Source organism: Stegodyphus dumicola, chromosome 3 (assembly GCF_044657685.1).
Source record: "Stegodyphus dumicola isolate Sdum_Otavi_A_Nest chromosome 3, ASM4465768v1".
Classification (NCBI taxonomy): Eukaryota; Metazoa; Arthropoda; class Arachnida; order Araneae; family Eresidae; genus Stegodyphus; species Stegodyphus dumicola.
The window spans coordinates 115,899,970-115,916,675 of record NC_140770.1 but is presented as its reverse complement, the minus strand read 5'-3'; the positions used below and the strand labels follow the sequence as shown (position 1 = coordinate 115,916,675).

Sequence of the window (16,706 nt, the reverse complement as noted above, 5' to 3'; positions counted from 1 at the left end):
TACTATATGTCATTATTGTTAGCAATAATAAAAATACTGAAGTAGTCTACCCTTTAAAACAGGGTTCGTATAGTTCTTAAGAGTCCATAAATGTCCTCAGGTTTTTTAGATTTGAATTTTGGTCTTTCAAGGTCCTTAATTTTGGCCAGAATTGGCAGAAGGTCCTTAATTTTAATCATCTGAAATTTCTATCTGTTTTTATGACTGCCATTTTAAGTAGGAATAACCAATTTGGAGGAATATTTTTGATCATTCACTGACAAATATTATTATTTCATGGGTTATCATTTGAGTTTGTTCCATTTGAAAGTTGAATATTGCATTGTTATCATTTGAAACCCAAGTATCACACTGTTATTTATCATTTGAAACAAGTCATTGTACTGTTCTAATATTAATGCTGTGATACTCGAGTTTCTTGCCAGGAAGTGAAACAAGCATTTTGAAATTATTTCTTTTTCTACTGAAAAGCTCTTAAACATGTTTGCCCATATGGGGATATGAATTCTTTTATTAAATGACTCTAAATTTGGTGACTTATGCCAATTTTAAGATAAATTTCTGTACAAAATTTTTACTTTGGAATTTGTGGATTTTTCAATGATTATTTTAAATATATTACAACATTGATAAATTTCATTAAAAAATGTGATAATATATTAAAACCATCTTTAAGAAGTAACATTAAGATAAAACATTATTTTTCCCTATCATGTTGTAAAGTGACATTACTTTCCATTTAACGACTTTATTGTTACAATATTTTGAGTCTGAAAAATAAACAAGGTAATACAGGGTTCATACAGTCCTTGAAAGTCCTTAGATTTTTTTGAATCGATTTTTGGTCCTTAAAAGTCCTTAATTTTGGGCCAAAATCAGCAGAAGGTCCTTAATTTTAATCATCTGAAATTTCTGTCTGTTTTTACGTCTGCCATTTTCAGTGTGAATTAGCATTTTGGAGGAATATTTTTAGTGATTCACTGACATACATGGTTATCTTTTGAATAAATATATGGGTTATAATTAGTTTCTATTTCTAATATAAATGATTGGATACTCGAGTTTCTAAGCAAGAAGTGAAACATAAGCTTTTCGAAATTCATTTTTTTTTAACAAAGAGCTCTTAAACAACTTTTTGCTTTTGGAGATGTGAATTCTTTTATTAAACTGTTCTAAATTTGAGGATTTTAAGATCAGTTTCTATAGAAAATTTTTTATTTCGAGATCTGAGAATTTTTCGATGACTACTTTTTAAAACATCGTAATATTGATAAATTTAATTAAAATGATGGTGATAAATAGAAATTATGTTTAAAAAATAACATTAAAATAAAAAAATCTTTATTTTTCTCTGTCATATTATAAAGTTTCATTTTGGCAACTTATTGTACAATATTTTGAATCTGAAAAATAAGCAAGGTATAATGCCATAAAGGACAATTTATGAAATAGCTCCTAGCAAAAGCAAAATTAGCTATGTAATTAATTAAAAATTTCTTCTTTTTAATTTTTTCATAGTAAGTGTTTTTCCCATGTAATTGTCTCAGAATATTCAAAATTCTCAGAATATGCACAGTTTTCTCTGTAAAATTAATTTTACACTTTTTCCCTCCTTTTTTTTCCAAAAGAGTTCTGGCTTTTTGCTGTTACAGAATTGGTAGGGATAATTTTTCTTTAGTATTTTAGACATTGCAGCTTGGAAAATTTAGAAGGATTTGAAAGCAAGATTTAGAGACCCACAATTCTAGAAGATTCGAGAAATATATGACAAAATGAAAAATGTCTCCATGGTATTAACACATAATGGATGTATTTTACAGAAAGTTTGCAATGAATTTCTTACTTTTTGGAGAACGTCTGGAAGAAGAATGAAAACATAATATTTGAATGTTTTACTCCTGATACAAGAATCATTGTTTATCTTCCCTTTATTTTCTCTACTTTTCACTAGACACAAGTGTGGAAAATATCAAAAGGCTTCTAATCTTATCACATGGGCAGGCAATATAGGAAGAGATTTTTTATTTATAAAGAAATTGAAAACTTACAATTTAAAAGATTCATCTAATATGTCTTAATACATCATATGCAGAGCTGACACTTAGGCATTTTCCCACCTGATGCAATCTCTATGGATCCTAAAATCTGCTTCCAGTGCCTGCTCTAAATTCTAAAAGTTTTGCCATTTCTAGATTTTGTTGTTTGGTGTGTCACTAAATTCTAAAAATTCTGCCACACCAGCTCTGTAACCGTCCCTTACCATATATATTTCATATTTCTTCTGAATGTTCATATTACTAAAGAAATAAAATTAGCCACTTTTTCTATACATTCTAAATGCATTTACTGTTTTTTAGAATAACTGAAATCCTTAATTAAATCCCAAAATTTTTAAATGAAAAGGAAATGTGTTGAAGAAAGAAACTGAATACATAAAGAAAATTATTCTTCAAAGATATGTGCAGTTATTATGTAAATTAGCCAATTGTTTATGATTTCAGCCTTTACTATAGTTTACCATTTCTATTTCCTCATATGATAGAGTTACTGAGCCAGATTAAATTAAAACTAAATTGTATAATCTTTGACCACTAATCCACATTTTTAATTTGAATTTGACTGTTCTTGTTTAATTATGTCACCGTGAGCTGTAATTGATTTCGTTAGCATGAGAACATGCCTTTATTTTTTAAGTAAGAGCCTTATTTAATCGATTGTCTGATATTGTAGTTACTTTCAGACATAGCGATAATTTGCTTCATGTCTGTGAGGGGCTGTGGACTATTTAACTTTTACCAGATCAAGTAAACCCTCATAGGTACATTGTGGAGAGGTTGACAAGTTAGGAGATAAGGCACACAGAAACTAGTGAGAGCATTGGTTTGCATATTGAGACAAATCTCTAATTGTTAGAAAAGATGCTTAAGGAGAAGGAAATCGATATAAACTAGCCCGAATGTTTGGGAAGGCTTCAAATCAAAATGACAGATGAATATTGAGTGTTGTTATAAAACATAAATGTTTTGTAGCTTTTAATGTGTAATTATACTAATATCGTTAAGAATCAATGTCATAAATTACATGTATTTTAAACTGTGAAATTTTATTAGATTTTGATTTTAATATGGCTATTTTAACAACTATTGTTAAAAAATAAATTTTAATAGTGGCCATGTAAATCCATAATATTTAAAGTTATCTAATTAGCTAATGAGTTATTTATAACTAACTGGTTACCCTTAAAAATTATCTCTACATATTAAAGTGAGTTAGTGCCTTTCATTAATACTCACTGTGGTCACAAGATAAAACACAAAAAATGTAGAAATTCAAGTAAAACTTATTCTTTGCATCTAGTGAGACTTAAAATAATACAAAACAACTTATCACCTCTGGTGCTTTAATGGCTTATTGGAACCTGAAAGTATATTAACTGGGTTACAACTCATGGAACTCTACACAAAGCTATGGCACTAACTGCATCAAACAGAGCCTGACTAACTTTCAACACTTGCCAACCGTGCCTACATCAGGCCTTTCAGGTTTGTTCTAATCAGCCCCTCTAGACAAGCAGCAGTGGTGACAACATTCACTCTTTTGGGTTATAAACCATGCTGATTATGATCTTACTTCTCATTGTAACCTATGCCATTTGACATAAAATCTACCTGCTATTTACTAAACCTCTAGACTAACCACATATGTGACATAAAACTAACGGTTAGTAAAACATAAATGTCACTTATCTTCTTTCAAATACGTCCAACTATTGTAAGTGTAAAATAAATAATGCTACTTGATAAATTGCATAAAGTTTATTTTATTCTCAAACTTATTAATAATTATGTTAATTAATTCATGTTTATTAATAATGCATACTACTTAGGGATCTATTTTATTTTTAGATGGTATTACAAAAGTGAAATTCAGGCATATATAATATTTTTAATTGAATTTATTCAGTTCCCATTTGCTCATAGGTCCTTAATTTTTTTATTGATGGCCCTTAAAAGTACTTAATTTCCGTGTGCAGAAATGTGTACGAACCTTGTAGTAAATGCTATAAAACACAATTTACGGAATAATTCTTAGCAAAAGCAAAATAGCTATGTAATTATTTTAAAATGCCTTCATTTGTAAATTTTTATAGTAAGTTCCCCCCCCCCCCAGATAGTTTTTCCAATGAAGGTCTCTCTCTAAGGAAGCAACAGCCATTCTTCTTTTGCGAATCATGCTGATTATTATTATTATTATTATTTTTTTCTCTTTTTCTCATATGTCGTTTAACAAAAAATCTGCCTCCTATTTACTAATCTCTAAATTCAACAACTATGTAACAAACATAAAAGATATAAAAGAAAAAATCAGCATAAAGCTAACTGTTACTGAAACGTAAATAAAATGTCTCTAATCTTCAAAATATGATGAACTATGATAAGTGTAAAGTATTTAATGCTACTTGAAAGTTTTGCAGAGCTGGTTTTATGCTCAAGTTATGTTTATTAAATTATGTTTAATAATAATACATCCTACTTAAGAGATCTGTTTTATTCTTAGGGTGGCATTTTGAAAGTGAAGTTCAGGTATAGATAGTATGTATAATTGAATTGATTCAGCTCCCAGCTTATTTTATTTTATTTTCATTAATGGTCTTTAAAAGTACTTAATTTCCATGTGCAGAAATATGTACGAACTCTGTTAAAATCAGGCAGGCCCTTGAAATTGGTAGTTATAATACAAAACATCTATGCCAAAGTTTGCTCTTTTGCCTATTTTTTAAATTTTACATCCTCATAATGCGCTTCCAATTTTTTCATCAAAAGTTACAAATAGTAATTTTAACTGTTTGCATTAAAAAAACTGGTGACTGCATTTACTGGTACTCATTACACATTTTTAAAGTTAGTATGTTATTAAAAAAAGTCCTCATTCCTTGCTGTGTATTTTTATCATTTAAGAATTATTTTTGTCACTGAGAAAATTCTGATTTATTTTTTTTCCAATTTTTTTTAGTTTGGTTGGGTGTTACTTCTGCACTGGAATTTTGTTCCAGTTTAAGCAAATGTAAATAGTTTAATATCAAATACCTGTATTCCTAGATTTATTGAATGATTGTGTGTGAAATAAGGGATCTAATTGTTTGAAGTCTTAGAATTTAAAATAGTCATGTGTGAAAACAAAAGAGTTCGGTTATCTTTGATTGGTAACCTACCTTTTTCAAGAGGGGAAAAATTTTAGAAAAGGGATTATACCTACATGTATTGTTGAAGGAGAGTTTATTCAAAGTATATTATTTTATCTGTTATGTGATAGCATATTATGCAACTTATATATATATATATATATATATATATATATATTTTATTATTATTATTTTATTTTTGTATGAGAAGAGGGAATTATTGTTTACCAGCTCTGAGGGGGAAGTGACTGAAAAGTATAGTTGAATTATTTTAAAGTTAGGTTAATAATTTTGTTTAAATTTGCTCGTTATACCTAGCTACTACTTATCACTTGCACTATACATAAAAGAAAACGTTTGTGTTCAGCTACATTATCTTGTTAATCTGGAAATGCTTATTCTGATGAAGCCTTCAGCAGTATGTTTTAAAAAAGATCCAAGGTAAGAGAAAACTGTAGAATGCATTAGCAGTGTTCATAATTTTCTATTTTAGTTAGCTAATGGAAGAAGAGAGATTGGATTCGGCTACTGATACTATTTTCTGCTTTTATAGTGGAGAAGAAACATTCATTGCTTAGGAGTATAAAAATGCACTTTCCTGCCTTTATCAAACTCCAGCAGCAGATTTACTCTCCAGGGCTGGTATTTCTACAAACTGTGCGATTTTCGGTAGGACTGTGCTGGTTTGTATCATGGTTAATATAATGCCAGTTGTTATATATTGTAGGGCTGTAATTGTAATCTTGTAGACAGATGTTTGTAAATATATAGTTTCTTTGTGATATGAGGATATTTGAAATTCTGTCTTTCTGAAAATCCCTCAAGGATTTGGTGGTAGAGGACCCTTGGATGTGTCCTCTGTAGTGTTTGTTCTCAGTGAGAATGGAATAGTGCTGCACTGATTCATACTGTCACATATGAGGTGCTACAAAGCTCTGACTATCAATAAGTGCTGTTTTTTTGTGGGCATAATGAATTCATCAACATGATCTGGATTATGGTCAGATCAGAAGGTTTAGTAATGACAACATCTTTCTGGGAGGGAAAAAGAATGGCAAACACTAGAGCTCGAAAATATTATGTGAATAGCATTGAATTATGCATATCAAGAATACCAGTCTGGAATATTTTAGGAACTGGTCATTCAGGCAGAGGAGGAAACTTATGGAGCAAGTTGAAAATTAAATCATAGTTTATAAGTGCTAAGAGGCAGTAGAATACCTATAATCTAAACTTTTTGGATGAAAACAAACTAAATTTCCATATTCAAAAAATTCAGCGTGGCATATTTAATGGAAGTGTGCTATGCAAATTAACTTTCTAACTAACAAAGCAAACTTATTTTATTGTTGAAATTATTTAGCATTTTCTGTGCAGAGTGTATCGGCAGAATATTCGTAGGTATTAAATTTAAGGTTGGTGAATACATTTTTATTTTTTTTAACCCAAAAGGGGCTATTAGTCTGGAAACACGATTTTACGTTGTTTCACTTTTCATTCGAGTATGTTGCAGTTCGGAAAAACATAAGATATTATTCTTTTATATTTAATCGCCTGTTGTTAATTAACGAATTACAGGGTTCGTACGGTCCTTAAAAGTCCTTAAGTTTTTTGGAATCGATTTTTGGTCCTTAAAAGTCCTTAATTTTGGCCAAAATTGGCAGAAGGTCCTTAATTTTAATCCTGTGAAATTTCTGTCTGTTTTTACGACTGCCATTTTGAGTTTCGAGGTATATTTTTGACGATTCACTAATAAATATGGTTATTTGAATGAGTTATGATTTGTTCCTATTTCTAATATAAATGGTGGGATACTAGAGTTTCTAAGCAAGAAGTGAAACAAGTATTTCGAAATTATTTCACTTTTTCTAATGAAGAGCTCTTAAACAACTTTTCGCATTTGGGGATGTGAAATTCTTTTATTGAACGGCTCTAAATTTGGCGACTTATCAACATTTTGGCAATTTTTAAGATCAGTTTCTATAGAAAATTTTAATTTCCATGATTTGGGAATTTTTCGACGATTTTTTTTAAACATTCTAACATTGATAAATATCACTAAAGTTATGGTAATATATTGAAATTATATTTAAAAATAACATATTAATTAAAAATATCTTTTTAATTTTTTCATGATAAGAGTTTTCTCATGTAATTGTCTCAGAGTGTTCAGAATTCTCAGAATATGCATCCGTTTTCTCTATAAAATTAATTTCACACTTTTTCCATAAAAATATTTCTGTCTGTTTGCTGTTACAAAATTGGTAGGCGTAATTTTTCTTCCGGACATTAGACATTGCAACTTGGAAAGTTTAGAAGGATTTGAAAGCAAGATTTATAGACCCACCATTCCAGAAGATTTTAGAAAATTGTGACAAAATAAAAAATGTCTCTATGGTATTAACACGTAATGGATGTATTTTGCAGAAAGTTTGCAATGAATTTCTTACTTTTTGGAGAACATCTGGAAGAACAATGAAAACATAATATTTGAATGCTTTACTTCTGATACTAAAATCTTTTTCTTAACATGCTTATCTTCCCTTTATTTTCTCTACTTTTCACTAGACACAAATAGGAAAAATATCAAAAATGCTTCTAATCTTATCACATGGACAGGCATTATAGAAAGGAATTTTTTATTAACAAAGAAATTGAAAACTGGCAATTTAAAAGATTCATCTAATATGTTTTAATGCATCATACACAGGTCTGACGCTAGACATTTTCTCACTTGGTGCAATCACATGGAATATTAAACTTATCTCTGTAGATCCTAAATTTTGCTGACTAGTGCCTTTCTAAATTCTGCTTCCAATGCCTGCTCTAAATTCTAAATGTTTTGCCATTTCTACATTTGTTGCTCGGTGTGTCATTAAATTCTAAAAATTCTGCCACACTAACTCTGTAACCTGCCCTTACCATATATATTTCCTATTTCTCCTGAATGTTCATATTACTAAAGAAATAAAATTAGCAGCTTAGAAACTGAGTACATGCAGAGAAAGAAAATTATTCTTCAAATATATATACAGGTATTATTATGTAAATTATCCAGTTGTTTATAATTTCAACCTTTACTATACTTTCCCTTTTCTATTTCCTCCCCAGAATGCAAATCGCTTAGGCAGTTTTTAAACTGAAGTTTTTGGTGTGCAAGATAGAATGTGTTTTTAATCTCCGCTTGCTCGTTGCATTAGTTCTTGCCAGCTCTGATAATTTGCAACTTTTTGTCTTTGCATTATCGCTGCTGACATTTGAATTTGTTATGACGATAGAGTTACTGAGCCAGCTTAAATTAAAATTAAATTGTTTAGTCTTTGACCACTAGTCCACATTTTTTTGTTTGAATTTGATTGTTCTTGCTTAATTACATGACCACAAACTGCAATTGAATTGGTTAGCATAAGAGCATGCCTTTAAGCTCTTTTTAAATAAGAGGCTTATTTAAATGTTTATCTGACTTTGTAGTTACTTTGAGACATAGTGATAACTTGCTTCATGTCTGTCGGGAGTTTTTGGACTATTTAACTTTTCCCAACTCAATTAATCCCTCATAGGTACATTGTGGAGAGATTGATAACTTAGGAGATAAAGTACGCAGAAACTAGTCAGAACATTGGTTTGTGTATTCAAACAGATTTTTAATTGTTAGGAAAGATGTTTAAAGAGAAGAAAATTGATATAAGCCTAATTAAGCCAAAATGTCTGGGAAGGCTTCAAATAAAAAAGATGCATAAATATTTTGTTGAGTGTTGTTGCTACAAAACATAAATTTTTTGTAGCTTTTGATGTATAATTATCCTAATATCGTTTAAGAATCATGACATAAATTGCATGTATTTTAAAGTGTGAAATTTTATTAGATCGGGATTTTAATAGGGGCTTTTAACAATATTGTTAAAAAAATAAGTAAAATTTAATAGTAATCATGTAAATCCATACTGACTAAGGTTTTCTAACTACCTAATTTAATTTATAACTAACTGCTTACTCTTAAAAATTATCTCTGCATAATGAAGTGAGTTATTGCCTTTCATTATTCCTTAGCGTGGCACAAGGTTTAAACACAAAAATGTAAAAATTCATGTAAAACTTATTCTTAGTATCTAGTGAGACCTAAAATAATACAAAGCAACTTAGTGTCACTTCTGGTGCTTTAGTGTGTTCGCGCCTTATGTAAAATTTGATTTTGTTCCCTGCAAGAGGGCGCCTGCAAGCGCCGAACCACCTGTATATCTGTGGCGTTCCGACAGATACTTCAACTTCTATTCATGAGATGGCGCCACGTGTAAAATCCAGTTCTTAATCGGAGCAGCAAAGCGACGTCATTACTCACTCACACTTCTCGTCAGACAACTGTACGCGACGGTAGCATGAACTGTGTTCCGAGCTCTGCGTTGATCTCTGCAATGTAATTTAAATTGTAACTTAGTACTTAATATATTCTTTTGTTATAGGAGATTGTCTACTCTTATTTTCTTTAATTATATCATGTATTAAGCACACACGACCACCAAAAGTGGTGACCTTTTGACTGAGCACGCTACTGACAATGGATTTTCAACGACCCTAAGCCACGTGCATCCAAGGCATTCTGAAGAACTGACTAAAAATAACAACGAATATGGACATTAAACGTACGCTACAACGTACCCTTTCAATTATTTCTAGAATTATTGATATATATTGCTTGTGTTTTTTTCAAAGTCGTGCATATCATCGCAAGGAGCTTCAGCAAATCATCAATGTCATCTGTTCAGTTCCGCTGACTTCGCCAGTCGTGCAATAATTCTTCGATCATTCAACTTTTGTGACAAATGTGATACAATAGTGATTTTCGCTAAATGTGCTACATCAGTAATTTTTCTGCAACATACTACGGCAAAATTCTTCCCTCAGTGTTCGAAAGTAGTGAATTTTTTTCCCATGTGCTACAGGAGTGATTTCCTTTTTTTCCTTCGAAAGTGCCTTAGCAGTGTGAAGTGGGGATTTTGTGTGTGCGCAATACAAAATGAACGCATCATTTTTTCTCAAATAAGGGTTTCTTTTCAAATGCATTTCGGTAAAATATTATTTGTGTGTGTAATTGCTGACCCTGTCTTATTTGTGTGTGTATCGTTACGTAAATTTTTTCTGCATGGTTAAAAAGTCTAATGGTGACCGGCGGCCTTGTGGAGATTATCGTCGACTTAATGCCGTCACAGTCCCTGACAGATATCCAGTCCCACATATCCAAGACTGTACCCATCTTTTTCATGGAACAAACATATTTTCTACCCTCTATCTTGCCAGAGCATATCATCAGATCCCAGTGCATGCTGAAGATGTGCCCAAGGTCGCAGTGACTACACCATTTGGTCTCTTTGAGTACTTATATATGCCATTTGGCCTTCGAAATGCTGGCCAAACATTTCAGCGTTTCATACACCAAGTACTGTCTGGCCTCGATTTCTGCATCCCATATTTTGATGATATCCTGGTTGCATCTACAGATGCGGAAGAACATTTTCAACATCTGCGTCAGATTTTCACTCGCCTTAAAGATCATGGATTAAAACTAAATCCATCCAAATGTGTACTTGGTCAACCCTCAGTTTCCTTTCTTGGATGTCTTATCACCCAGAATGGAGTCAAACCTTTACCGGAAAGAGTCAAAGCAATTAACGACCTACCTCAGCCCAAAACTATCTCTGAACTGAAGCGTTTTCTAGCAATGTTAAATTTCTACCGACGCTTTCTGCCAAATGCCGCAAAAACACAAGCCTGCCTACATGAGTTTCTGAAGAATAGCAAAAAAAAAAAAAAAAAAAAAGATCAACGAGCTGTCCCTTGGACTGAATCTGCATCTGCAGCATTCGTGCAATGCAAACACGATCTGGCAAATGCAGCCACACTTTCTTATCACTCACCTAGTGATCAGCTCTCTATAATGGTAGATGCATCTGACACGGCCATAGGAGCAGTGCTTCAAGCCCATACCACTAAAGGACTTTCCCCAATGGCATTCTTCTCCAGAAAACTTACTACTGCAGAAAGGAAATGCAGCACATATGACAGGGAGCTACTTGCTGTGTACTGTGCTGTTAAATACTTCCGGCACAACTTGGAAGGACACGACTTCATCATTTTCACCGATCATCGACCATTAACCTTCGCTTTTAGAAAAAACTCTGACTCATGTTCTCCTCGTCAGCTTCGACATCTGGATTTCATCGCCCAGTTTAGTACAGATATCAGATATGTCTCTGGTACTGATAATTGTGTCGCTGATGCCTTGTCTCGGGTAAGCAATATCAACCTCACTACCCCAGATTTCTCTGAAATTGCAAAAGCTCAATTGCATGATGAGGAACTCAAGAACCTAATCTCAAATCCACAAACCTCCCTTCAGTTACAACCGCTGCACATTGATCCAACGCTTAAAATTTACTGTGACATAGAGAACAATAGAATACGTCCCTATATTCCTGTCAATTTTAGACGTGAAGTGTTTAATGCCTTGCACAATTTGGCACATCCTGGAATCCGTGCCACCAAAAAGCTGTTTGCAGACAGATTTGTCTGGCCAGCAATGAATCAAGACATCACAGAATGGACTCGTTCATGTATTAGATGTCAACGGTGTAAAGTATCCCGTCACACTCACAGCCCCATTCAACAATTTAACCTTCCAGCAAGACGCTTTGATCATGTGCACTTAGACTTGGTTGGCCCATTGCCTCCTTCAAATGGTTACACTTATCTCCTCACTTGTATTGATCGGTACACAAGATGGCCTGAAGCCATTCCTATTGAAAATATATCCGCTGAAACTGTAGCTCGAGCATTCATCTCCCAGTGGCTTTCAAGATTTGGCATGCCTACCACCATCACTACTGACCAAGGCCGACAATTTCAATGTCACTTGTTCGCATCCCTCACCTCTCTTCTTGGCATTCGCCATATTCGCACAACACCATACCATCCATATGGAAATGGGATGGTGGAACGCTTTCACCGATCTCTCAAACAAGGTCTGAAGTGCCACAGTAGCACACACTGGACAGAAGCCTTACCCCTAGTCTTGCTTGGTCTTCGCACAGCATTCAAAGAAGACATTGGTAGCACTTGTGCTGAAATGTTATATGGTGCAACCCTCCGTCTGCCAGGTGAATTCTTTCACCCAGAATCTACTCCAGTTATTGACCCTCCAACATTCCTTCAACGTTTACGTGAGACCATGAGCAATATCTCGCCAACCCTAGCATCTTCGCATAACCAGCCAAGCTATTTTGTACATCCTGCGCTTGAGACATCTTCGCACGTATTCGTGCGCAACGATGCAATTAAGCCAACTTTAACACCTTCATATGATGGTCCATTCAAAGTTGTCAAACGAACACCGAAACATTTCACCATCATCTGCAATGGCAAACAATCAGTGATTGGAATCGATCGTCTCAAACCAGCATTTCTAATGCAAGATCCAACAACTTCCTCATCAACATCACTCCCGGAAGAAAGCTTACATCCCGTTAAAGAGCAACCTAAAACTACCAGATCTGGAAGAAAGGTTAAATTTAACCCAAAGTACTTATAACGTACCGATGGTACTTGGGGGGGGAGTACTGTGGCGTTCCGACAGATACTTCAACTTCTATTCATGAGATGGCGCCACGTGTAAAATCCAGTTCTTAATCGGAGCAGCAAAGCGACGTCATTACTCACTCACACTTCTCGTCAGACAACTGTACGCGACGGTAGCATGAACTGTGTTCCGAGCTCTGCGTTGATCTCTGCAATGTAATTTAAATTGTAATTTAGTACTTAATATATTCTTTTGTTATAGGAGATTGTCTACTCTTATTTTCTTTAATTATATCATGCATTAAGCACACACGACCACCAAATATCTATTGTACGAACTTGTTCTTCCCACACTGTCAAATAAACGCAATAACGAACGTTTGTGTCTACTTTTCATCCGCTAACATGGTCCATCGTGAGCCAGCGCATTTCTTTGGATGATGTGTCAAGACAATTTTTAACGTTCTGGTATAGAAGGACATTTCGTGCAGGGAAAACGGATTTATATTTTTTATGGATTGTGAAAACAGCGGCAGGAATATGGAGTCGATTTTAAAGCAAAAGCGAATCATTAAGGGTAAGTTGACTCGTTTAATTTCACAAGTAAATGGTTTACAAAATCAAGAAAATTCTTTTTCTGCCATTGAAGTGTACGAAAATGATGTTGGTGCATTAGGTGTTGAAGTGAACTGTTTAAACGATAACATTCATGGTACTTGTTCTGACGCAGAGTTTAGTAAATATGAAATAGAAATGAATGAACTATTTTACAAACTGGATGCATTAAAAATTACTTTAAAGGAAGAATCAAGAAAACTTAGAAATTCAGGCAAAGATATAATAAATGCTAATGCAAACGGCTTGAAACTTCCTCGCGTGGAATTGCCAGTGTTTACTTCTAATTCTGTTGATTGGATATCATTTAGGGATTTATTTCTTGCCAGTGTTGGAAATAATAGTACATTAAGTGACAGTCAAAACTTGCAATATCTTAAGCTTTCTGTGAAAGGTGAAGCTGCTGTTTTACTACAATCAGTTCAAATTTCAAATGCGAATTATGAATAGGCATGGGAAGCGCTTACTGAACGTTATGAAAACGAAATAGAAATAATAAACGCAGCATTAAATAAATTAACTTCACAGCCTGTTCTAAAACATGAATCAGCTTCGGGTTTGCGGAGATTAGTTGATACAACACAATAGTGTATTGATACATTAAAAATCCTTAAACAGCCGGTAGAGCATTGGGATACTATGATTATTTTTCTGTTAAAAGGAAAACTTGATCATGAAACACTAAAAGAGTGGACGATAGAGCATTCGAACAAGAAAATTTCTGCTTTCGCTGAATTCAAGCGTTTTATTTTAAACAGAGCGAATGCTATTGCCTCTTTGGTGAAGTGCCAGAGGGAGAAGGCAGTTTTGCCTTCTGAAATTAAAACTCGCGGTTCAAGTAGCAGATACGCTTTTTCGTCCCAACTTGTGGCTAATGTGTGGCGTTCATTGTAAGATTAATTCTCATTCTCCGTTATTTAAATATGATAGCTTTTTAGAACTCCCTATCAAAGAAAAATGGGATATTATTAAAAGGAATAAATTATGTGCTAATTGCTTGAAGGATAGTAAAACGCATCCCCATTTTTAAATGTCGTGCAGGCATGTGTAAATATTGTTCGAAGCCACATAATACAGTGTTATGTTTGAAAAATTCAAATGATGAAAAATGTCATATACCCATGGAACACGGAACTTCTGCTAGTATCAATAACGCCACGGTGCCTGTCACGGAAGCAGTTTTATTGCCTACTGCAGTTGTTTATGTTAAAGATATTAATGGCGATTTACAAAAATGCAGGATGCTAATTGATTCAGGTAGCCAGGGCTCATTTATTCGGGAGCACTGTGTAAATTTACTGCAGCTAAAGCGCACTAGTGCAAACATAAGTGTAAATGGCCTTGCTCGCAAAAAATTGGAAAGGTTTCGGGTTCAGTTCAATTACAAGTAACATCTCCATTTTATAAAAACGCAAGCATTTCAGTTAATGCATTAATTATACCCAAGATCACGTGTGACCTTCCTCAATATCAAGTTGATAGATATGTTTTCACATCTTTCAAACATTTGTGGTTGGCAGATACAAATTGCTTCCAGCCTGGCCCAATAGATATTCTTTTAGGCGCAGATGTATTTAACGAGATAATGCTTCATGGAAGTTTAACTGTTCCGGGTCATTCGTTAACAGTTTTGGAATCAATATTCGGCTGGGTCATTATCGGAAAGACTAAAAGTGTATCACAAACAATTGTATCTAATCATGCTAGTTGTACCAATGTTCAGCTCCAGCTTGAAAAATTTTGAAATTTGAAGAAATTTCGGAGATAAAGCATTACACAGAAGAAGAAATTGAGTGTGAAAATCATTTCAAGCGGAATTTTTCTCGTGATTCAACAAGTAGATTTGTTGTTAAGTTTCCATTTCGTAGATCTGGCAATGAACTTGGGTCATCAAGGGATGTTGCTGTTTACAAATGATGTTGCTGTTTACTGATGATCGTTTACAAAGCATTGAACGTCAATTATTAAGAATAAATCTCTTTCCAGTCAATATCACAAATTTATGGAGGACTATCAACAACTTGGTCATATGGAATTGATTCCAGAAAATGAAATTGATGTTCCAGCTAATTCTAGTTTTTACCTTCCGCACCATTCAGTTCCGGATAAAAATGGTGATAAATTTCGAGTCGTATTTGATGGTTCTGCAAAATCTTCTAGCGGCATTTCTCTTAATGAGAAATTGATGGTTGGTCCACAGTTGCAGACTGATCTGACAACATTAATTATTCGTTTCAGAATTCACAGAATAGCTATAACTGCAGATATAGAGAAAATGTACAGACAAATTATACTAAAAGATGCAGACTTTCAGAGAATAGTCTGACGCGATTCACTTTATAAACCAATTCAGGATTTTCGATTAACTAGGATTGCTTACGGTACTGCATCAGCTCCGTATCTTGCGGTAAGATGTTTACAGCAGTTAGCCATAGATGAAGCAACTAATTGTCCTTTGGCTTCCAAGACATGTCTTAGGGACTTCTACGTTGATGATTTGATGTCCGGAGCCAATTCAGTTACTGAAGCTATAGAATTACAAATGCAATTGAATCAGATCTTGTCACGTGCACGATTTGTTCTAAGAAAATGGGGTTCTAACAGCAAAGAAGTCTTGAATTTAATTAATCCAAATCTGTGCTTATCAAATGTTTCTTTGAACTTAGACAATGATGATAGTGTAAAAACATTAGGTATCCTGTGGCATCCAGCTTCAGATACATCCAAAGTCAATTCATCATATTCTGAAGTCTTAACCAAACGAACATTACTTTCAATAATCGCAAAGACCTTTGACCCTCTTGGATTGTTGGCACCGATCACGGTTCGGTATAAATTGATTCTGCAAAGATTGTGGAAACATCAGTTGCAGTGGGAGGAAAAGGTTCCTCCAGATATTGAATGTGAGTGGAAACAACTTACAGAAGATATGTTATTCATTAAAAGTATCAAAATTTCACGATTCTTGTTCGTACTCATGTTCATGTTACACATTGGGGAAATCACAAAATTCAACCAGTTCGTTTGTTTGGGTTCGAATATGAGTCGAAATAGCGATAATCAGATATCTTAGACAGGAGGCCATTGATTGGGTTTGACAGATTTGGAAACCTAATAAATAGTATTTAATAAATATAATATTATTAAACGAATCGGATTTATATAAACCAAATAAAATTCTTATATAGAACATAACTAAAACTCGATATAACTTACACTGATAAACTGATGTGTAATAACACTGATAAATTAAAATACTAAACGGAATATACATTAATTCTACATAGATAGTTTTTTGTAATGTATTTCGCTGGGAATGTCTGGCCGCAAAATCCTGATT

At 33.5% G+C, this 16,706-nt stretch overlaps 1 protein-coding gene across 1 annotated transcript in view; it reads right to left on the bottom strand.

Moving 5' to 3' along the window:
• LOC118187202 (uncharacterized) overlaps positions 1 to 16,706 on the bottom strand; it is a 129,297-nt gene that overhangs the window by 16,042 nt on the left and 96,549 nt on the right. The window lies entirely within an intron of this gene.